Source organism: Periplaneta americana, chromosome 3, assembly GCF_040183065.1.
Source record: "Periplaneta americana isolate PAMFEO1 chromosome 3, P.americana_PAMFEO1_priV1, whole genome shotgun sequence".
Lineage (NCBI taxonomy): Eukaryota > Metazoa > Arthropoda > Insecta > Blattodea > Blattidae > Periplaneta > Periplaneta americana.
The window spans coordinates 57,132,387-57,157,589 of record NC_091119.1 but is presented as its reverse complement, the minus strand read 5'-3'; positions in this window follow the sequence as shown (position 1 = coordinate 57,157,589).

Here is a 25,203-nt window from a genome sequence, read left to right as displayed (position 1 = left end):
CACAGTTAAGCAGGAAAAAAATAGTCTTTGCCCAATGTTACAGCGCTATATTGCGGTAATGGCCCGAGAGAAATGGCTGATTGCTATACAAGCAGATAGGTAAAAATAATCTGAATGGTTAATGTCTTCAATATTTCATTGCAAATTAAACGTTTAGCCATAAATTTAAATTGAATAATTGCGAAAAACATTAAAATAAATTTTGTAACGCAGAGAATTGTTGCTCGTCACCGACTGAGTACAGCAGAGGGAGAGAGGAAGGTAAGGAGTGCACGCGCGCTTGCTAGAGTAGTCGCGCTGTTGCCAAATGCTTCATAGAAACATAACGATTTCCTCTAAAACGGTGAAATGTTAAATGTTATATTTTATTTAACGACGCTCGCAACTGCAGAGGTTATATCAGCGTCGCCGGATGTGCCGGAATTTTGTTCCGCAGGAGTTCTTTTACATGCCAGTAAATCTACTGACATGAGCCTGTCGCATTTAAGCACACTTAAATGCCATCGACCTGGCCCGGGATCGAACCCGCAACCTTGGGCATAGAAGGCCAGCGCTATACCAACTTGCCAACCAGGTCGACTTCTAAAACGGTGAATGTGTTTTGTTTAGTTTTATGGCCTACTCAACATGATTTTACATATTTATTTGTCTCAAGTATGAAGTTAAGGAAACAAGTTTAATAAATTGTTAAAATAGTGAAACGGGTGGATGGGTGAAATTTCTACACATTCATACGTGAAATTTAATGGAGATTCGGAATAAGTAAATTTTAATACAAGATGCCATTAAAAAAAAAACTAAGTTTGCTGTCACACTCTGTATGTCTGAATAACTAACTTTTTTGAACACTGATACCATATTGTATAGTTTATCTCCAACAGCTTTTATATAAAACTTTTTTTTCTAAAATTAAAATTTAAGAAGTTATGAGTAATAGCCTATTCCATACGTTTTAACACTCCGTATACCTAATGTCTTTCAGGACTGTATTTGGATGGTTAGGATAGCCTCTTCGAATCAAAGGGCCGTATTCATAGACATTTTTAACGCGGGCTTCCGGTGGATGATCAGCGTTTTTCGTATTCATATACCAGTGTTAGCGATATATGATTTGAATTCTGTACAAGTAACGAGTGGATAACCGGGGCTAGCTTAGTACGCTCGTAGCGCGTGAGCGAAATGTCTATGAATAGCACCCTTAATTTCCCAAAGTTTTCTTCTATTTACATGGTCAAAGGCTTTCTCATAACCAATGAAGGCCATATGAGTTTCTAGATTATATTCTGTTCTCTTTTCTATTAACTGTTTAACTGTAGTAGCATCTGTACATACAGGAGCGTCCCTTTCGAAATTTATTTTGTTCTTCTAATAATAACACGTCTGAATTGTTTCTTATAATAGTAATAATGATAATAATAATAATAATAATAATAATAATAATAATAATAATAATAATAATAATAATGAAATGAGTTATAATGCAATACTAATTACGCCTCTCATCTTTTGTTGCTGCGTCACATAGCAATGGAGTGTGTTCTGTCGGTCACCTAGAGGAATTAGCTATGCCTGTGGGCTCGGCCTTTGACAGGAATTATGTAAGTATATTAGCAAACAGCGTCATTGCTGCTTAGTGATAAAAGGACATTTCCTGGAGGCAAATACCTGCATGTGTGTAATAATGGATGGTGTATGTATGCTTATTGCCGAGGCCCTGTGTAAATGCTTAGAGCACTACTCAAATTAGTGATTTGCAGTTTCGATTGATTGAACTCGGTGTTCCTGGGACTCGTGGGACAGTTAAAATCACTGCAAGGATTTATTAAAACTGTGATTATGATGTCCCAAGTGTATGCATGAAAATGAAACATTCAAGTGACAGGGCGTAATCAGGGTTTTTATGTTCATATGGGAAATTCGAGTGTTCAGTGTCCGGGGATTTCAGATAGGCTAAACACTCCTGTTGAATATTACTATAGCAATGTACCAAAGTATAAATATTTCCATGAAGGAATTCTACGTTATCATATGATGAAGGATCGGTGGAGCGGAAAAAAATTCTCTCCGGCACTGGGATTCGAGCCAGGATTTTCAGTTCTACGTGCTGACGCTCTATCCACTAAGCACACCGGATTCCAATTCCGATGCCGGGTTGAATCCTCTCAGTTTAAGCTCCACCTCCGTCGGATCCCGGCCACTTAGTCACTCGTAATGAGTGTACCTCTGCGCATTAGTGTGTTGAAGTTAAACAAGAATGTATTAAAAGGAATCTGTACACAGAATTTTGACAAACATTTTGGTTTTTATCGTTTTTCGGTAGTTTAATGTGTGTAAAATGATAATATGATTTCATTTCTTCTAATTGTCAGCGTTTAGCCCTATCTTCAGCAAAAATATTGTATTAATAATTCTTAATGGGGGAAAAAAATGTCATCAATGAAAAAATTTTTCTTGCCAACCGCTCAGTGGAATTTCAAATTTATTTAGCCCTATTTTTTCTACATTTGTATCTTTTATCACTTCTGAGAAAAGTGCACCCAATATTGAGAAATTTAACATTGCAAGACATGGAAACTTTGACATCATTTTTCAGCACTTTCTTATTTTTTGTGACATTGGTACACTTTTCTCCGAAAATATTCTACACAGATAGCTGAAATTAATATACAATATCAATTTGATGGCATTTTACACGGTATGTTAAAAATTTAAGTTTATTTGTATCTTCAATAAAAATAAAAAATAATCAGACAATCTTGGTGCAAAAAATTTTATCAATGATTTGTTTTGCTAACCGCTCAGTGGAATTTTCAAATTATTTAACCGGTTGTATACCTAAAGGCATGTTACATATGCCCTATTTTTTTCTACATTTTTATCTTATATAACTTCCGATAAAAGTGTACCCATCATTCTTTCTTCACGCACTCTTTTCAACATACCTTCATTTCCTATTCTGTCTGTCTACTTCACATGCTCCACTCTTCTCCATATCCACATTTAAAATGTTTCTTTTCGCTTCTCTTCACTTCGTCGTAATGACTGTGTTTATGCTCCATACAACACCACACACTACACAAAATACTTCGCTAGTATCTTCCTTAGCTCTTTTTCCAAAGGTCTGCAAAAGATGCTCCTTTGCTATTAAAAACTTCCTTTGCCATTGCTATCCTCCTTTTCACTTCCTGGCAGCACCTCATGTTACTGCTTTTAGTACACCCCAAGTATTTAAAATTGTTAGTGGAACTGCTTTATTTACAACTCGCAAGTTTACCTTCTTATATGTTGATATAACACTAATAAAATTGTTTGATGGTACTCTTGCATTCACAACATTAGTTTCTTTTCACTGGCGAAGAAAAATGTACAATTGTACATATGTGAACTAATGCTAATACTTTTGTGTGTAATTTCACTTGTAATTCGTAAATATGAAAAAATAAATATAAATTATACACCATAATTTCATAATGTGCACAATTCACAGGTTAGTATATGTACTTGTAATGTATTATTATTTTTGTGGAATATAGAACTGGATGACAGATTCCACTCATGGACGGTATGCTCGACATTGGAAGTAATCACGAACAATTCTCTACATGTTGACCCCAACATGTGAGTACTCTGGTATGGCACAATACAAAACACGACAAGAATGTAATCATTAGGGGGCGGATTCATATGCGCTAAAAACGGCAACATATGCAGGCAAGTATGCGCTTAAAATCAGGATTTATGCACTAAAAATAATAAAATATGCACTTTTAAATTAAAAAAAACAATTATAAATATACTATTATTGATGGATTTTCTGTTATACATAAGAATATTGCGACACAATCAGTTGCTAAATTTACGTGTCTTTCAACCCACTGCTTAAGCAGTACACTTTTAGAACATTTTTCGTTCGGAATTGTTGTTAAAACTAATTCAAAATTAATAATTTTCTTGCAGTTAAGCTGTTCTAAAATGCAATGCACTCTACACACAGTCGAAGATTCTAAGACCTGTTAGTGTATTAAAATGAAATATTATGATTTGTGAAGCTGGCAAGTAAAAAACATAAAATTGCATTATCATGTCTTATTATTGTTGACAGTTGGCGAAATTCGAGTTTAGCGAGTGCAAGGAAACCTATGAATACTTCCTGTAACTTCTGCTCCAATCATATTGCAGTATTCTAGTGACAGTCTTATGCACGTGCGGAGTAGAAAATAAGGTGGCTTCTTGTTTTGAATAACTGTTCTTTTAATCACTAACATCCCAATATTGTAAATTTGCACCGAGTCAGCAATGCACTTAATTAATTGAGTTCTTTGTTGATTGTTAGGTTCCGTATTCCAGCTACCTGAAGACTGAAGTTAAAGACACATTGGGTATATAGCACGCCGAACACAGGTAATGCATAGGAAAAGGATATATACAAACAGGTCGTCGCTGCTTGTTCGTGGAGTACAGTTTACTGCCGACATTCTGAAGCTATACTAATAAACACATGCTTGAGCCGTGATGTTCATTTTCGTCGTGATTTTTGTAGTGAATAGTAACTTGCATTCGTAAGTTACGGAACTTGAACATATGCGGATGTCACTTGAAATGATTTTATATTGCAAGAAATTCTTTCAGTAGCACATGACGTTATTTGTGCACGGTGTAGTACAATATATTCCTATTGCCTGATATGTTTTCGTGTTTCATTAGCATATTGCATTTCGCTCATCACTGCAACCCCACTAATTTTTATGTACTTCTTTAGAAATTTTCCAAAATATGGATTATTTAATTTATTAACTGGAATGTTGGCCCTGGACAACATTGTAGGCTACACAATTCAAGCTAAACGTCGAGTTAATATCTTCTTAAGTTTCAGATTTTGATAGTACTGGTTCTTTTGGATTACGCACTTTCTGTGCCTTTTGGTATTGCAGTGCCTTTCAGTGCACTGTTTTTGTCACTTTTAAATTTATTTTACACAATTTATATGTAATGTTGTCTATATTGACAGTGAAAATATTACTTCAAATATCCTCAACTATACTCTGTAATATTACACGCTTGAGCGTCTTACCTAAGGCATTTTACCTCTGCAATGAACCTTAAATTAGCCACAGAGATGTAGTTATTTAAATAACACGACTAGTAAGAGCAGTGATCGATAAGACTACTCACTATGACTGCGTCCCGGTTTTGACTTTCTAGAGGAAGAGGGCAGAAGATGCGTAACTATTTTGTATACGAACGTACCTGTACCTGCGCTGTGACGCTACATATACTCGAATCAGGCAACTTAATTCCAGTTTATACTTAGTTGGAATACGGAGCCTATTGATTGTCAAGGATTTTTCCAAATGATTCGCCGATAACAGTGTACTGCCTGCATGTTGTCAGATTGCAATAAATAAAATATAAATTCTGGGACATGTTTCAATGCCTGAGATTTTTCTGCATTCCATTTTTCCGATTTTCCATGTTCTTAATCATGGTTGAAGCAGCACATTGCTAAAAAAATAACAAAATATGATTTTATATGCATTAAAAGCTGAAATATGCATATACAGAATGTAAGGAGTATAAGTGCCGTCCTTTTCACAATCGTCGGGGACGATCTACAGAATCACAAAATATCCATACATCATGTGATCAAAACTTGATAGTTTCCCAGAAAAAAATAATATTTCTTGTCTTATTTTATCCGCGTTATACTGCTTATATCGTTAGTAACATTACGAAAATAATTACATCAGTAGATATATCTAGCAAAGAGTTAATATTAGTTTACATACATATTTGTGTGTTCTATTACGTTTTAGTGAAATTAAATAAAATTGCATGCTTAAATTTGTTAATATTCTGGAGTGAGAGATAATACTCTGCACAGACGTACTTACATGTGAGCTGAGTTCAAGTTCCCTGATCATAAGTCTACTGCCGAGCGGATGACAGTTCGGTACCAGGTATTCAATAAACAAGTTACGCAATTCACAGTTTAGGAATATCATATGTTATTAATTTATGGAGAAAGTCGTCGTAATTCAAGTGAGGCAAGATGATGTACAGTCAATATTTTCCGCAATGAAGGTTACCTAATCGGCGAACTTTTGTAGCAGTTTCTCAACGATAGTTACAAACTAGGAGTCTCTTATCTCGTTTCGAAAATCACACAAAACACAAATTTCTTTTAAAATGGTATTGCTTTACGGAAGCGGGAGAGATTATAATGTTGCATTAAAAAAAAAGTTGGTGTGATTTTTTGCAGAAAACCATTATTGTTTATTTTTTAGACGTAAAAATAAAAATGGATCAATATTGTCAATATTGGTAATTTTCCATTTTATTTAACATCAAGTTATATTAACTGAGATTGAAAGTTTGTACTACATTAGTACTGAACATCTGTTTTGTACCGATGTGTTTGTATCCGCTTGAGCTAAACTTTGTCCTTGTAAACTCCCTCCTCCCCACCCTGCAACGTTGCCAAACGCCTAATATTGTAAACTTTAATCATTAGTTAAATATTCCAATTAGAAAAAATTGTGAGGATGTTTTTTCTTCCTTATGACATGAACAATCATCAGTTAAAATAATGGCACTTATACACCTCACACCCTGTATATGCACTATAAAATCTTGACATTTGGTTACGAATAACATGAAATGCATCAGATAATAGTAACATATGATTTTTTACATATTTTTTTTAGATTTAGATTTATTTAATAATAACATATACATAAAAACGTTGCATTAAAGTACCCCGAAAGAGCAAAGCTCGTGTTCGGGGACAGTACCGTTACATAAATATACATACTTAAGAAAAAAGGTGACATAAAGATGATAATAAATTTAATAATAATAATATTAGTAATAATTGAGTGAACAAAGAGACGATGTTGAGATTGGTGGATTAATTTTAAATTATTAGGCTATTAGTAGTATGATTAGTACAGGTCATGTTGATATAGTAACCAAGATAGACAGAAAAAATATACTTAGGATAGAAATAAACTTGTTTTACAATACATGGTACATAATATAATACAGGGAAGTCTGTCATATAATTTTTTTAATTCTGGATCTGAAAATTCATTGCTTAAAGTAGTCAATTCTGGATGAAATTTTATTATCGAATTATGTAGACGTGGACCATAATTTGTACTGTGTAGTAAAGCAGCAGATGTGAAACATTTAGGTTCAACTAAATTAAGGATTTCATTTCGTCTTGTATTATGATCAAGCTACAAATTTCATTCTATTTTTATGACATATTTCATTAAAGAGTATTTATAAATTTGGTCAATTCTAAAAAGATTCAATTCGGAATGGATCAAATTTGTTGGATAATCCAGTCGCCTTTTCAAACAAATTTTAACTAAGGAATGAAATATGCAAACATACTAAAATCCGCCCCCTTGAATCATAGTTGTGATTAGACAGTAGAAATGAGAAAATCGATAGAGATTATTCCGTACATGTAATGGTAACACTATTTGACTTTTGAACTCTCTGTCCCCCCCTTTTTTAACTGCCAGGCGACACAGGGTTGAGACGCCTGCCGTGATCGGGGGGGGGGGACTTTAATTCAGTGCACGTGGACTGTGTTTTCTAACATGTAAGTATGCGCTCAGGGCACGCAGAGAAATCACCCTCCGCCCTTTGCAAAAGCTTTACAAACGACCTCCTGCACACAGATATATATGCTTTCTGTCCCTGTCTCCCAACACGGCTGCCAACTTTCTTCTTCTCTTTCCCTCCCCGTAACCTCTTCTCCACACCCCTTACAACCGCCCTTGCCTGCTCTTACTGCTTAGTTAATTAAAGTTACACGGGGTGCTTCGCGTTTACCTCGTTACCCCGCGGTGTGGCTCAGCTCTCCACACCAAGGGGTGTCCACAAGGTTGACATATTTGTGACAACCTTTGAAAATGACGAAATTATTGCCGAATGTACAGAGGTTAGGGTCTCAAATATCCAGTGAGTTTTGTAAGCTTACTAGAAAAAGTGACAGCGTCATTTTTATTCGGGACTTAGATTTGCACTGCAATTAAATCAGTAAATGCCTCCTAAGAAAGGGGTGGCTCGACGTAACGTATTTGGTGAGCCATTCCAAGTAAGACTTGTAGCACTATGGTATATATCAGTGACGCTAACTTTCCTCTTACAAGCTATTTACACTTTAGATTGTACAATGTTCACTTCACTTAAGTGTTACTCTAGTTCCTTCCACTTTTTCTTGTCTCTTGCTATTCTTGACCACTGTTTTCCGGCCCTCGCTACGAATATGTCTGCCCATCTGCGCCTTGCTCATCCTTATCTTCTCTTCCCCGTGTATGGGTCCCACATTGTAGCTGTGTATGCCCATCTTTCTGGATTTAGCCTTGCCACGTGTACTCCTCACTTCCATTTTAGCTTTGTTGCCCTTTCCAAGGCATCCGCGTGGCTGGAGAGGTTGCGTAGTTCTTCGTTTGAGATCCAGTATCTTTCTCTGCATTTTCCTTTGACGTACTTGAATGGATTGTCAAATCAGTAGTAATTGAATAAAATTTCCTATTTCTTCTTCTTCTTCTTCATAATCATCATTATTATTTTCTACAGCCTATTGTATAATTTATGTAACAGACTTCGCAAAACAATGCAAAAGTTTGTAATAACTTCACTCTTATATTCTTACAAATATTTTGCGATTAGTTTATTTATGTTTGGTTCAATCTGTCATCCAGTGTGGAATAAAGAGATGTGGAAGAACAACAAAATTTACACTTTCTCTATTCGCATTTCTTCAAAAGCGGATCATTAAAATTTGCTTAAACAAGTTAATTGATTATCCAACAAATTTGATTGATTCAGATTTTAATGCTTTCCAAATTGAACAAATATATAAATATTCATTATTAAAAATTACCATAAAAATTGTCAAAAGTAGAAAAAAAGTGTTTATTCTACTAGAAGATATTTAACATGTCCTTCAGCTGAACCTAAATGGTTTACAATTACTGGAATAAATCATAGCTACAGTTACGAGACAAGGTTATACAACTCTATTTTGATAACAAATCCTGACCTAGGTTATGTTAAGTTTAATATATTTAAGAAAAAGAAATATACCAAGTTTCTTTAGTATTCAAGTCCCTTTTTTCCTTTTTTTTCTCAATTTCAATATACTATTTATTCATTTCAAACTTATATTCTGTTTTTGATTTGATTCTCTACTTTTATCTTCGTAATTATCCCTGTTTTATTTTAACTATATTAGTTTTAATTTTGTTTAATATTTGTTATGTTCCATTTAGTACAAAATGGGTATTTATAGGGATTAGGGGAAAACAAGGAAATTTTACTTGAAAGAAGTAAAGCGATATGTTTGGAAGTAAATCCCGAAAAGACAAAGTGTATGATTATGTCTCGTGACCAGAATACTGTACAAAATGAATTGGAGATTTGTCCTTCGAAGAAGTGGAAAAATTCAAATATCTTGGCGCAACAGTAACAAATATAAATGACACTCGAAAGGATATTAAATGCAGAATAAGTATGGGAAATGCCTGTTATTATTCGGTTGAGAAGATTTTGTCATCTAGACTGCTGTCAAAAAATCTGAAGGTTAGAATTTATAAAACAATTATACTATCGGTTGTTCTGTATGGTTGTCAAACTTCGACTATCACTTTTAGAGAGGAACAGAGATTGAGGGTGTTTGAGACTAAGGTTCTTAGAAAAATATTTGGGGCTAAAAGGGATGAAGTTACACGAGAATGGAGAAGTTTACACAACGCAGAAGTGGACGCATTGTATTCTTCACCTAACATAATTAGGAACATTAAATCCAGATGGGCAGGACATGTAGCACGTATGGGCGAATCCAGAAATGCATAGCTATAGTGTGTTAGTTGGGAGGCCGGAGGGAATAAGACCTTTGGGAAGGCCGAGACGTAGATGGGAGGATAATATTAAAATGGATTTGAGGGAGGTAGGTTATGATGATAGAGACTGGATTAATCTTGCTGAGGATAGCGACCAATGGCGGGCTTATGTGAGGGCGGCAATGAACCTCCGGTTCCTTAAAAGCCATAAGTAATTAAGTAAGTAAGTAAGTAAGTAAGTAAGTCTATTGGATAATTTATGTAACAGACTTCGGAAAACAATCTAAAAGTTTGTAACAACTTCACTCTTATATCCTTACAAATATTTTGCGATTAGTTTATTTAGGTTTGGTTCAATCTGTTATCCAGTATAGAATAATCAGATGTGGAAGAACAACAAAATTTACACTTTGTATGTTCATATTTCTTCAAAAGCGGACCATTAAAATTTGCTTAATCAAGTCAATTGATTATACAACAAATTTGATTTATTCCGATTTTAATGCTTTCCAAATTGAACAAATATATAAATATTCATTATTAAAAAATTATCATAAATATCGTCAGAAGTATTAAAAAACATGTTTATTCTACCAGAAGATATTTAACATGTACTTGAGCTGAATCTAAATGTTACACAATTAATTATTGGAATAAATCATAGCCAGAGTTACGGGCCAAGGTTAAACAACTCTATTTTGATAATAAAATCCTGACCTAGGTTATGTTGGGTTTAATAAATTTGAAGAAAAAAAGAAAGGAAATATTTTAGTATTCATGTCCCATTATTTTTTTATATTTTTTTATTTTTTTTTGCTTAATTTCAATATATTATTTATTCATTCCAAACTTATACTCTGTTTTTGGTTCGATTCTCTACTTTTATCAACAGTAATCTCTCTAGAGGTTTTGATTCATCTAGAGAAAATCAATACTCGAGTGGGATTTAATTGAGTATTACACGATTAGAAGTAAGTATATAAAGATTAGAAGTAACGAAGTACTCCAATACAATAAAATATTAATTGCCTTACGAAAATACAAAACTGTCTTCAAATTTGTACCATCTCAACATTACAAATATTACTCTAGTAGATGGCAGTAGTGTGTTATGATTAGCTGTTTTCTTGTTATCAGTTGTGATAAATATGGAATCTTCATTGAACTCTGTGGACGGTTACTGGTCAAGAAGTCTTTGTTGATTCAGTTTCATTTTTATTAAAACACTTGCATTCCACTTCATTTATCCCGATCCCAGTAGTCAACGTCACTTGACATACGATTTTCAATAAATCTTAGTATTAAACAATCTCTGATATGTGACTATCCATAATATCATTTAGCAGAAGCTATAACATAGCCTAAATAATATAAACAACTGTTAGAAAAGTTTTAATTACGGGTGATGAAATAAACATGAATAATTTTAAAAGGAACAATTATTGAAAGTACAATTTTCAAATTTGAATGTTTTAGTGGTTGGTAGTTCAGTTGATGTTATATTGGACGTGTGCGTATAAGAAATGGAACTCGTTGATGTACATGGTGTATTCCTCAACTTATTCAGGGTTTTCGAATGGTGCTCTTCATTTATTTGTAAATAGGGTCTCAGAAAAGATGCATAGCTATAACCAGTGATCTTCATTAATTATTGTTCTTGAATGCCAAAGCGAGTCATATTTGAAAATTGCTGTGCATCGACTGGAGTGGTCTGTAATTTTTTTTTTTTTTTTTTTTTTTTTTTTTTGACGTCCAGACCAGCGCAGTTTGAAATGTTGGCAAACAAAGAAACAAATGCTAAGGACGCGATAAAATTAAACAAATTTTAGGGACGCGATAAAATTGTACGGTAAGCAGCCATGATTGGTTGAAATACGTCCTTTCGTATCGTTTTATTGGTCAAAAGTAGTATGAGGTAGTAAAAGTGTAATTGTCTTCGTAATCATCCCTGTTTTGTTTTAATTGTATTGGTTTGTAATTTTATTGAATCATCATCTACATTACGGTGTCGACCATACCATCTCCAGTCAGAACTGCATCAAAACTAGTCCCGTCATTTTCTTATGAGTTTTCCTGAATGTCTTCTCCTACGAGGGTTATTGTTCTTGTAATTGATATTTTTGGCATGCGCTGTATATGCACCTCCAACTATCTTATTACCTTATGTCTATGACATTGTGCTTCTTTAGCTCCGATGTAATATGCCTATATTCACTTCTCTTTCTATTTAATAGTGTGTAGCAAGCTACAAATCTCAGAAATCTCATTTCGGTGACCTCATTCCTTTTCTGATCTTCCTTTCTAATAAGACAGCTTTCACATCCATATAATAATAAATCTGATAAGCCAAACGCTTTATAAAAGTTCAGTAATCTATCTTCTCTTTCCTACATAGAGTTCGACGTATAGTTCCGCAAAGATAATTAAAAGAAGTCATCTTATGATTTATTTCACTGATCTTCCTGAAGGTTACAATACAGCTTAGATATTTGAATGCATTTGTTCTACAGCCTGTAAGGGGTAAAGTGCCGTTAGTTTAACTGATGATTATTCATGTCATAAGGAAGAAAAAATGTGCTTACAATTTTTTTTCTAATTGCGATATTTAACCAATTATTAAAGTTGACAATAATAGACGTTTTGCAACGTTGCTGGATGGGGTTTCGAAGTACACAGTACAGCTCAAGCGGGTGCAGACAGACCGGTACAAAACAGATGCTCTGTTCTAATGCAGAAATGAACATAACAATACTGTTGTTTACATAAAACGAGCAGCAAATACAAACTTTCAATCTCATCAATAGAACATTATGGTAAATTTATATTTTATGTAACAATATTGCTCCATTTTTTAATTTACTTCTAAAGAATAAACAGTAATGGTTTTCTGCATAAAATTACAAGAACTTCTTTCCTAATGCAATATTTTAATCTCTCCCGCTTCCGTAAAGCAGTATCATTTTTAAACAAATTTCTGGTTGTGTGATTTTCGAAACCGGGTAAGAGACTTCTACTTTCTAATAATCGTTGAGAAACTGCTACAAAAGTTCGCCGATTAGGTAACCTTCTTTGTGGAAAACGTTGACGGTACATTCTTTTTGCCTCACTTGAATTACGACGACTTTCTCCATAAATTAATAACATATGATATTCCTAAACTGTGAATGACATTGTAAGTTGTATCGAATACCCTGTACCGAACTGTCATCCGCTCGGCAGTAGACCAATAGACAGGGAGCTTGAACTCAGTTGTCGTATTTATGTCTGTGGAGAGTACTGCCTGCTGAACGTTGCCACGTCTCTCACGCCAGAATATTAACAAATTTAAGCATGCATTTTTATTTAATTTCACGAAAACTTAATAGAAGACACAAATATATATTCAAACTAATATTAACTCTTTGCTAGATATACCTACTAAGCTAATTGTTTTCGTAATTTTACTAACGATGTGAGCAGTATAACGCAAATAAAATAACTTTTTTTTCTGGGAAAACTATAAAGTTTTGACCCTATATTGTATGGACATTTTTTGATCCTGTAGACTGTCTCCGACGACTGTAAAAAGGACGGCACTTATACCCTTTATACTCTGTATGGGCCGTATTCATAGACATTTTTAGCGCGGGTTTCCGGTGGATGATCAGCGTTTTTCGTATTCATAAACCAATGTAAGCGATATGATATGATTTGAATTCTGTACAAGTAACCAGTGGATAGCCGAGGCTAGCTTAGTACGCTCGTAGCGCGTACTGCGAAATGTCTATGAATAGCACCCTATAAGTTTATTATTTAATACAGTTTTTGTTCTGATTGGGTAAAGTCTCAAGAATGCCAACGTTTTTGTTTAATTAATAGTCAAGATCATATTCAAATTACTGGCTACTTCATTTAATTTATGAATTGCTGTTTGCAGATCATATTCATTTCCACTGATAACTAGGCCCACTGGTTAATCTGCAAATAAAAATACTGTAAATTTACATTGTCAGTAATATAAATAAACAATATAAACATATATACTGTTCCAAAGTGTTGTAAAATGTTCTTAAATGAATAGTAATACCTCTACCTCGATACATCCGACTGAAAATTTCTTACTTTATATTTATGTATCTTGCTTTCCTGTTGCTACTGACGCACAGTAAGTTCGATCATACAAAGTTTCCCTTGCTGAAAGCTTTCCTTTTTAAGAAATTCACTGGAACTCTGATGGTAGGAAATAAAGTGAAAGGAGCTTTTGAGGAAGATTTTCTGTTGTATAGTTTCTAAGAATTGTTGAATAAAAAACTACCGACCTCCCTAGTTACTACAGAGTGACCATAAATATATCCGTTCCTTCTCCTATACTTTCCTTCCTTTTCTTGTCTTCGTTTTCTCTCATTTTCCTTCTGATCGTTATATTTAACCACATCTCTTTTACCCTTCTCATTTTTTTTTATCTTTTCCACGTTTATTTTTCACGTTGTCTGCTGTTCCGTTTTTCCAATTTTCTTTCTCATAATTTTATTTCACTAAATTTGTATTTTTCCCGTCTTTTCGACACATGAAAATATCTGTTTTTTCTCCTATACGTTTTCCTCCATTCTTCTCTTCGTTTGCCTTCATTTTCCATGTCACCGTTTCATTTCAGATCATTTTCTCTTTTCTCTTTCTCATTTTTTATTTTATCCACGTTTATTTTCTACATTTTTCTGATTTTCCCATTTTTCTCTCCTTTTCCTTCTCATTGTTTACTTCAAAACATGCTTTTTCCCTTCTTTTCGTCCTCATTTTGTATCATTTCCGTCTATGTTCCGCATCTTCTTCTAGTACGTGTCTTCTCTTCCTTCCCAGCTTCTGTTTTTCTCATTTTCGCTTTCACCTTCTTTTCCTTCTTATTCTGTTTTTCATTTCACCCTTATTTTTCTCATCTTCTACTCTCCGTTTCCTCTCATTTCCCCTCTCCATTTTCTTTTTTCTCCATTTACATTTCCCCTTTTTTTCCCGTTACAATTTTGACCTTTCAACCTCATTTTTTAATCTTTCTTTGTTTCTCATCTTTCTCATTCCTTTTTTCATCCGCATCTTTTTTCTCTCTTCATATTTTTTTTGTTTCTTCTGCTTTTACTCTCCTTTTTTTTTCCTCGGAATGAGTTAATGAATGAAAAATAGAAAATGGTAGGAGAAATTTAAGTTGTACGTGATAGCAAGTTTTTAGACGGGAATTTGGGGCTGTGAGGGTGAATCTATGTGAGCTCCAAGGCTATTGGCCAATTATCTTACTTCGTTTTCACTGTTCCATTGATGGAGCTTAAAATAATTTTGAAGAGGAAAAGCTGAAAAAGGACGTAATTGAATACAACCCATACGGCTAAAGTGAATGACTCTTAATGTAAATTTAAAGAATAAATTAATTCTTCAGTTTTTCATCATAATTTCTTAGCTGCATTTCATTTTATTATGCCTTTATATAGACAAGTAGGGAACAACACAATTATTATTAAAGACAATTTCAGAAGGACACAATTTTTATAAGACACTTGATACTCAACTTATGTATTATAAATTGGAGTATAATGTGACGAAAAGTCATTTTGGATATGATTTATTATAGAGTCTCCTTTTGACTTTTGCAGAATATTTTACAATTTTTTTGACCATAGGCTACTTTAATCACCTAAAATCTCAATTTTAGACCCTAAAAATCTGTCTTATACATTAGTATTATTATTATTATTATTATTATTATTATTATTATTATTATTATTATTATTATTATTATTATTACCTTTATCATCTTTCATCTTATTATATTTCTTACGTTCGACAGAATACGGACAATTTAACAATCTTGCATTATAAATAATCGTCTTGTTTTGACAGTAATTTATTTGATATAAAGATAAAATTGTAAGCATACACAAACACACACGCACGCGCGCACACACACATACACACACACACACACACACACACACATATATATATATATATATATATTGCATGCATTGCATACACATATATTGCGTACATTTCATACATACATACATACTTTTTTTTAGATAGATAGATGGATTTATTGTGTAATATTACACATACAGATGTTATGTCATAATTTTCTCTAAAATCCAATGCACGGGTCTCCTGACTGTACGTGCTTTGTACCTAAAACAAGTCCTACTTTTTAGGTTTCCCCCCCCACCTATGATTAGATCCAACCACTCTCTAAAAGAAAACACAGATTAAAATGGAGATGACACAAACAAAACACATTATATAATATATCCTAACCTAAAATAGACATAAAAGTGTATAATTGGGTAGATACCATTATCCCTTTGTCAGTTCGTATCACAAACTTCAACAGCTGAAGTTCTAATCTGTCTCGCCTTCAAGAGGAACAATCCAGTATATTGTATACATACATACATACACACATACATACTGTACATACATACATACATACATACATACATACATACATACATACATACATACATACATACATACATACATACAATGTGAGCCTATTTATATTCATTTGAGAGGATAATATAGGCTACTTCGTTAACATGTTGGCTTCTTGTTTCATATTGTCGTGTGTAGAGTGAGTAGTATCAGGGATGAATTTAATTTTATTATTATTGGTCATGTAGGTCCCACGCCGTAGCACCGTGGTCTAAGGCATCATGCTTAGGATTAGCGTTATGGAATGCGAAGTGGTTCGAGTCCTCATTCGGGAAGATTATTTCTCATGAAATTTCGGCCAGTGTATGGGACCGGTGTCCTTCCAGCATCTTGGTGCAATTGGGGAGCGACGATAGGTAGTAAAATCTGGTAACAACAACCAGCAGTGATGATGAGGTCATCATAGTGCTAACCACACGATATCTCCATTCTGTTTGGATGGCCGTTTACCACTGCGGAGGCAAGTGAACGTGATGCCAACAGTCTACTTACTGGTCGTACCTGGCTCTTAATGGGCTGTTGCGCCGTGGATTTGTTTTAGGCCTAATTGTTATGTAATGTGATATTCTGTTTATAAATATTTTTATGCTAGGCCCTACTATTCTTGGTGGTGGTGGTGGTGGTGGTGGTGGTGGTGGTGGTGGTGGTGGTTGAATCCTACGTATCTTTAAACTAGCCACATTACCTATATTATTCAGCTATTTTGCTTAAACTTTTAACCCTTTAGATTCGGAGTACTTATTTCTGTTGGAAAATGTAATAGTGATAGTGTTATAGATATTCCTAGACCTTCTGAAGCATCTCATATGCTTCTAGAAATGATGTAATATAAAACGTAGAAGTATGTACAGCTGTCAAAAGAAAAAGTGGCCGCTCTCCTGTATCAAAGTTCCCTTCGGATATCTTCGCTACAATTCGGAGACAGGCGATGTTACATGTTGTTGGACCACGTTGCCTGATATCTACAGTTATAATTGAAGTATACTGTGTGTTATTCGATAGCATAATGGTAGCGTTCAGGCGTCTTATTCATGAGGTCCTGCGTTCGACTACAACCTCGTGCTTTTTATGTCCTTTTTTTGTTCTGTTTTTGAGAGAGACAAACTAAACATAATGGCTCCTTTCTCTTTTATGATTATTTTAGTAATTAACATCAGGTTCATTAATATATTATGCCATGACTTTATCATTATCATTATGATATTGTGGCTGCAAATGGAAAGAAAAAAAGATTTTATTCTCAATAAAATATCTTTCGTGGCATAAACATAACAAATTTACTGGCGTCGGCCTTAAAACATTCAAACAATTAAGCGTTCAAAAAACAAATAAAAAAGCCACAATTCAATATTTAGTCTATCTTCCTCTTATCTCGATCATCTTGCAGTCGAGTGGGCATGGAATTGACTAGTCTTTGCAAATAGCGACTGTTCTTAGACACGATATTCCAGGCATTCTGAACATACACACATAAATGTTCTGTCCATGGGCAGGTCTTACATTGCAAACCCAGCAATCTCCAAACTTTCCTATTTTCTGCCTTCCTCTTAGTCTCCGCATATGATCCACATATCCTAATGTCGTCTATTATTCTTTTCAACCAGAGACCCAACCAATTCCTTTTTCTCTTTCTAATCAGTTTCAGCATCATTCTTTCTTCACTCACTTTTTCAAACACAATTTTATTTCTTATTCTGCCTGTCCACTTTACACGCACCGTTCTTCTCCACATCCACATTTCAAATGCTTCAATTCGTTTCTCTTCATTTCGTCGTAATGTCCATGTTCTTTCCCCATACAATGCCACACTCCACACAAAGCACTTCACTAGTCTCTTCCTTAGTTCTTTTTCCAGAGGTCCGCAGAAGATCCTTCTTCTTCTATTAAAAACTTCCTTTGTTCATGTTTGCAGTTTGCTTGGGAAGGATAGGCCTAAATGCGGTAACATCCCGTTGCTTTCCGCACACCACTATCTCTTTCGCATCTTATTAAATTCCAAGGGGCCCAAGCGTGGAGTTGAGGAGAGTGGATTTGACTAATTGGGCCCTCCGGACTTCACCGAAAGTCACGGCAAGGGTTAAAAATATTAATTCTATCAGGATGTTTGACCCGGTCAGAAACCGGGAAATCTCAATTAGCCTTTGCCCCCCGCATCCTGGACTAGTTTCTACGAATCATCAGAAGATCTTAGAGTGTGATTGGGCCAATTTTTCCAAAAATGTTTCCACACTTTTGCTCTCGTAGCTCAGCGGACGAACGTCGTAATTTAAATGTCAACGTCTCAGGTTCAATTCCTCGTTACTCCTTTTCATTTTATTGTGGTTCAAGGTAGTATAATGTAATAATACAAAAAGAAAAACTAATACCAGTATTATGCAACTGGATTTTTCCAAACCTAATATTAAATTTATGTTATTTATATCGCTAAAGAACGATTACAATATAAATAACTTGAATATTATTTATACAGTATCACTAAAGAACGATAACAGAATATAAATGATAAATATCGGTTTGTTTAATTAATATATTGCAAAAGAACAATAACAATATAAATAACTTGAATACTGTTTTATAATGCTAATGAAGGAAAACAGAATATAAATGGTAACTTGAATATTATTTAAATCGCTAAAGAACGATAACAATATAAAAAACGTGAATATTATTCATATCGGAATTTCACAGATTTATTACAGATGTATTTAAGAAATTGTAGAAGAATAGTAAATAGTAACAGTGTCCTATTTATTCTTCTTGGAGCCAAATTTGTAACTTTTAAAAGTGCGGTTACTATGTTGAAGTGTATGTGTTGTAACGGATGCTTGATTTGTTATGTATGTGAGTCAGTTATGGGATGCTTGTTGTCGTCGCAATGTCGTAATTATAATTTGATTGTGTTCGTGTGACTATTGTGTATTAATTTATGATGTATGGTACGGAAAGCTGCATATTTGTGTTATAGAAGTGTTACGTATGTGTGTTGTTAATGTTTTTGTATATTACAAATTGATACCTGATATTTGTTTTGCAATCGCAATGCCTAATTTACGGATTGTTTATGTTTCGTTTACACCGCGTAAGCTAATTTAATTTTATTTTCCATTTCTCTTTATGCTTATCTTTTTTGTGTATAAAACTATAGCCCTAACATACATATGTAAAATACGGCTAACCCCCATTGGTAATACAATAATAATTATTATTCATATCGTTATAATACGATAACAGAATACAAATGATGACCTGAATTTTATTCATATCTCTGAAGAACGATAACAAAATATAAATAACGTGATATTCATAAAGAACGATAACTGGATATAAATGATAATTTGAATATCATTTACATCGCTAAAGAAAGATTAAAAAATAAAATGAAAACTTGAAGAAGGCCCGAACCCACGACCTTTGAATCATTAAACAAGCACTCTACCGCTGGTCTACGAGGCGTAGATATGGAACATTTTCATAGTTCCGGAACTGCTTGTACAAGCACATGCATCGTGTAACATCGCCGCGACCCGAAGTGGACTTTGAAAATATTCACTGTTCACGAGTGCGGCCACTTTTTTTTTTGACAGCTGTACTTGCTATGTACTGGGGCAGTATATTTGCGTGTACTGGGACTCATTTAAGGCACAGGAAATTCACAATCACGCACATAGGAGTTGTTCAGAATAGGAAGCCTTTTAAAGCTTCTTTACCGTGTACAAACATGAATACTGTAACGAAACGCCCTCTTACAGAATTCACTTAGCACTTTCCTTCACGAAAACAGCCTGGAGTATCTAATAAACAATTCACTGGAAATTGTCATTCCTCTGATGTCCTTCTTTGTGTTGGGCAGAGACCTAATGTTATGCTCACTTAAGTCACGGAAGTCTAATTTGTATAAAAGAACTTAAAATAATCGAGTATAGAATATCCAATTAGGAATATGAGAAAACTTTAAGTATCAATATTGGTAGTTACAGTGTGTGAAAAGTAGATATTATACGAGGGTCATACTGAAACTCATGCGCAACCCATTGTTATAAATCTTAATTTTTATTTTTTAGGCAAACCAGGTACATCATCTTAATCTACAGACTTTTCTGTCACTTTTCAACATAGTCTCCACTTCGTTGCACACATTTTTCCCGCCGTTCTTAAGTTTGAAAATTCCCTTGCTGTAGAAGTCCGTTTCATCTTCCCGAAGACACTGACGCACTGCTTTCCGGATGTCCTCCAGAGTCTCGTAGCGTTGGTCTCGCAGCTGCTCCTTTACAGAACCGAAAAGATGGTAGCCAGAGGGTGCCAAGCCGGGACTGTAGGGATATCGCGGAAGATTTTCCCACCCAAATGTTCTGATTTTCTCCACGGTGACACGATCAGTGTCAGACCACGCGTTATTGTGTTGCAGGATGATCTTTCCAGGACGTTTCTCGCGCTATGCACGACGGAGCTTCAAAACTGTCTGAATATAGCGGACAGCATTTATGGTATGTTCAGGTTCAATAAATTCAATCAAAATTCATCCCAGATGTCATAAACTCTCTCCTTGTTGCGTTCCGCGGAGGCAGTTCGAGGGCGACCGCTACGAGGATGCTCGTGTTCCCATCTTCGAAATATTTCACCCAACGAGCTAGAAGTAAGAATATAGAGTGGCGTTCTCGTCTGTATCAGCGCTCTTGGTGGTACTAGCTTGAACTACCGGCCGCCATGTTTTAACTGGTTAGCTCGCTTTAGCAGAAGGAGACGTATAAGTACGTGGAGATTTTTAAATCCCTTAATTAAGATGCCTATTTTGTGTTCTGCTTATAACTGTAGCAACCGAAGCGATAAAACAAAGAATATGTCATATTTCAAGTAAGTAGTCTGCCATAATTTGGTATTACTATACATATAACAACAGTTATTGATAGAAAGATTCTGTAACGTGTTCATTGTTTTTACAGATTCCCACTGAAAAGTTATTTGTTAAATAAGCAGTGGATTTCACAAATGAAGAAAGAGAAATGGTATCTCACAGTACATAATGTTTTTTGTTCCGCACATTTCGATACTAAATACATGTATTTTGTAAACGAGAGGAGACATTTGTTGCCCAATCCAATACCAACCATATTCGATTTTCCGTTTCATTTAAACAGAAAAGAGTCTTCTAGGCCTCCACCGAAGAAGCTTTCTCTTCTGCGACAGAGAAATATTCAGCAGAACAGCACCAGCCACCAGAATTCACGTCTGTATAACATACTGGCATGAATACGACTTCAAGTAGCCTATGTCTGTCCGACGAAACTGAAGCTTACGTGTCTTCCGCTGAAAGCGTGTTCGATATCGCTTGTATTTTCATAATGCCATCATCACTAATTTACAAAAAATAATGTGTATTTAGACATTTGAATATGCTTATTACTAACGTTTCACTCTATCGACGATTCTTTGCACACGAAAAGAAGAATGCATGTCAACTCCAGTTAGCTAAGATGTATGGAATAAAATGTTGCTGCATGGATTTACTGACGACTATTAAAAATAAAGAAGTGTTAGTAAAAATGGGATATACGAATTATTGCGATATAAAATATGATTCACAAGATACAACCACAGTCTAGTACAGGCATGTCAATTGATGCCCACAGGAGCAAGCGCGCACTTTAGAGCCCAGGAGAGCCTGAGCGCTTTACAGCGGAAAGGAAAGAGACAGACGAAAGAGCTGGTATATGCCCCTTGGTCGAGCATATTCAGGGATGGCCAGCACTGATTCAATAGATAAAGGGAGGAGAACTTATTAAAACTGTATCCATGTTAATTTTTAGATTTGCCTGAGAAGTATAAGTGCATTATAAGAATGTAAGTTTTAATTTTAATGCTCATTTTTCACAAGTTTGATTTTTTTATTCAAAAGAAATATTTTCTCAACTTTTCGTATAGAAAAGTGAAATTTTCAGGTATGGGCCTATTTATTTAGTAGTCTTACAGAATATTTTGTTAAATCTAATATACCGTATATACGTATTACTGAAGATAGTGTATTGAAAATTTTGAAAATATTCGCATGGAAATTGTTTGTAAGGAAATGAATTAACAAAGCAACTACTGTTAATCATAAGCAAAAGATACGTGCCCATGTGTTGTAAAAATGTCGGCTCTATAGCTTCAGCAGATTTCGAGAAAATGATTTATTATTCTGATGATAGGAAGTTGCTCACAAATATCACCTTAAAAGCATAATGCGATAAGAGTTTTGTTATGTAATATTAGTTAAACTTAAAACAGATACAGTACCTAGGTAACTTTGCTTTGTACTGTAATATTGTTTTGATTAGTTTATTGATTACTTTTGTAAGACTAAAGATACCATCAATATAAATTTCAACTTATCATGTCATACTCAATCTCTTTCTTTGGAATATCACTTTCTTTATGAACGATGTGTTTCATGCACTTACTACAGTGTAATAATATACCACTATGGAATTTAAGTGAATATTCCTTCTTAACTCTCTATTATGTTATGAAGATTTAAAACACAGGTGCAATATTAAGAAATCAGTGTTAGTACTTTTGTTTTACAGACAATATAGATAATATTAAACAGAAAGAAGCCATATAAAAATAACGACATAAAATTTCACGTTCCGTTTGAAGTTTATGCACCACTGTTTTCTTAATCCAACAGGTTGCTTATTCACATACACAACCCTTCCTCTTTCCATACTTAGCGCTTGCTGCCCGCGCACGACGTCAAGGCCAGAAAAATGTGCTTGCTTTGACATCACTGGTCTAGTATATACATTCACGAAGCTCAATACGTAGTAAATATGCATCCATAGGTAGTTGCTATCCACTAGGATCGCTAATATCGCCTCATTACAGACAATGCGAAATAGTACTGGCACAGTCTATTGTTCCTAGCACCCTTACAACTCAAGCTTCGTGACTGTATATATACTAGACTATGATACAACTATCCTGGACTACCTTTCCGTCTCATCCTATAGAAACTACGTCAACTTCTGTACTTGTTCCACATATTAAAGCTTCAATGTCAGTGTAAGATGTATAGAATAAAATGTTGCGTGGGTTTCCTTCCCGCCGGTAAAAATGGGATGTACTCGTATAAGTTGTTGTTGCAATATAAAATAAAATACACAAGATGCAACACGTTATATACAGTCCTTTCAGCCTCATCCTATAGGAACCATGCCCATTGTATCCACATCTTTAAGCTTCGTAAGATGTATGGAATAAACTGTTGCTGCATGGGTTTTCTGACAGCTGTTAAAATAAAGAAATGTTAGTGAATTGGAATATATGGCTTAATGCGATATGAAAAAAGATTTACAAGATGCAACATATTCTATACAGTCACTTTCCGTATTATTCTATAAGAACCGCGCTCACTTGTTGACCAGTTAATACATGGCGGACATAGGTTCAAAAGTTTCAAAGATGGCGGCGCGATCGCCACTCTATATTCTTACTTCTAGCTCGTTGGTTTCACCCATCTCCTAACACTGCTGGTGCCCATGTACACATCTCCGTATGCACGCTGAAGTCGGAGGTGAATTTCCGAAGTGAAATTGGGAGAGGAGTACGTTAAGGATGTTCTTTAGGAACCACCCTGTTCAATATCTACTTGGAGAATTTAGTAAAGAACTGTTTTCAGAACATGGGAAGAGTGATAGTAAGAGCAAGAAGAATAAAGTACATAAGATTTGCTGATGATATGGCGTTGTTAGCAGAAGAGGAAATGATACTGAAGGATATGCTACTGGAGCTGAATGAAGATAAATGCAAATAAGAAGACGACCATGGTCATAGAAAGAAAAATGCAGAATAATTGATTAAATGACGATCTTACTCGTGTTAATTGTGTATGTGTGGCTTACAGCTGTTTCGGTGTTTCTTCACACCATCCTCAGAGCCTACTAGAGCCTACTAGATCTCGGCGTCATCTCGAACTTCGCTGCCTGTTGTGTGGGTGCGTTCGATTGTTGAAAAATGTTGAAATGTGGTGTCAAATAGTGTCTGTTCTGAAATCGTTCTGTGTGTTGAGAATTTGATCAGGGTGTGTTTCAGTGTGTCTGTATATTTCATATTGTTTTAATGTGTTGAGTTTTTGGTTTTCGGGTTGTATGTGTAGGATTTCCATGTCTGTATTTATGTTATTGTATGTGTGGTTAGCATTAGTTATGTGTTCGGCATATGTAGATGTATTGTGTCCTCTGGTTATTGCTTTAATGTGTTCTTTCTATCGAGTTTGGAATGATCTGCCTGTCTGTCCAATGTAGAAACTGTCGCAACTAATGCATGTGAGTTTATATACGCCTGTGTGGTTGTATTTATTTATCTGTGTTGTTTGTATGTTGAGATGTCTTTGTAGTGTAAGCCGCACATACTTACACAATTAACACGAGTAAGATCGCCATTTAATTAATTATTTATATTCAAGTGTTAAAAGTAGTGTACGAAAGATTCAACATGGAAAAATACAGAAGATAAACTTGCGAATTCTAAATGAGGCAATAGAGCAAGTGGACAGCTTCAAATACTTGGGATGTACTATAATCAGTAACATGAGTTGTTGCCAGGAAGTCAAAAGGAGTATAGCAATGACCAACGAAGCTTTTAATAGTAAAAAGAGCATCTTCTGCGGGCCTCTGGAAAATGAACTAAGGAAGAGTCTAGTGTAGTGCTTTGTATGGAGTTTGGCATTGTATGAGGGAGAAACATGGACATAACGACGAAGTGGAGAGAAGCGAATAGAAACATTTGAAATATGGATATGGAGAACAATGGAACGTGTGAAGTTGACAGACAGAATAAGAAATGAAGCTGTGTTGGAAAGGGTGGGTGAAGAAAGAATAATGGTGAAACTGATCAGGAAGAGAAAAAGGAATTG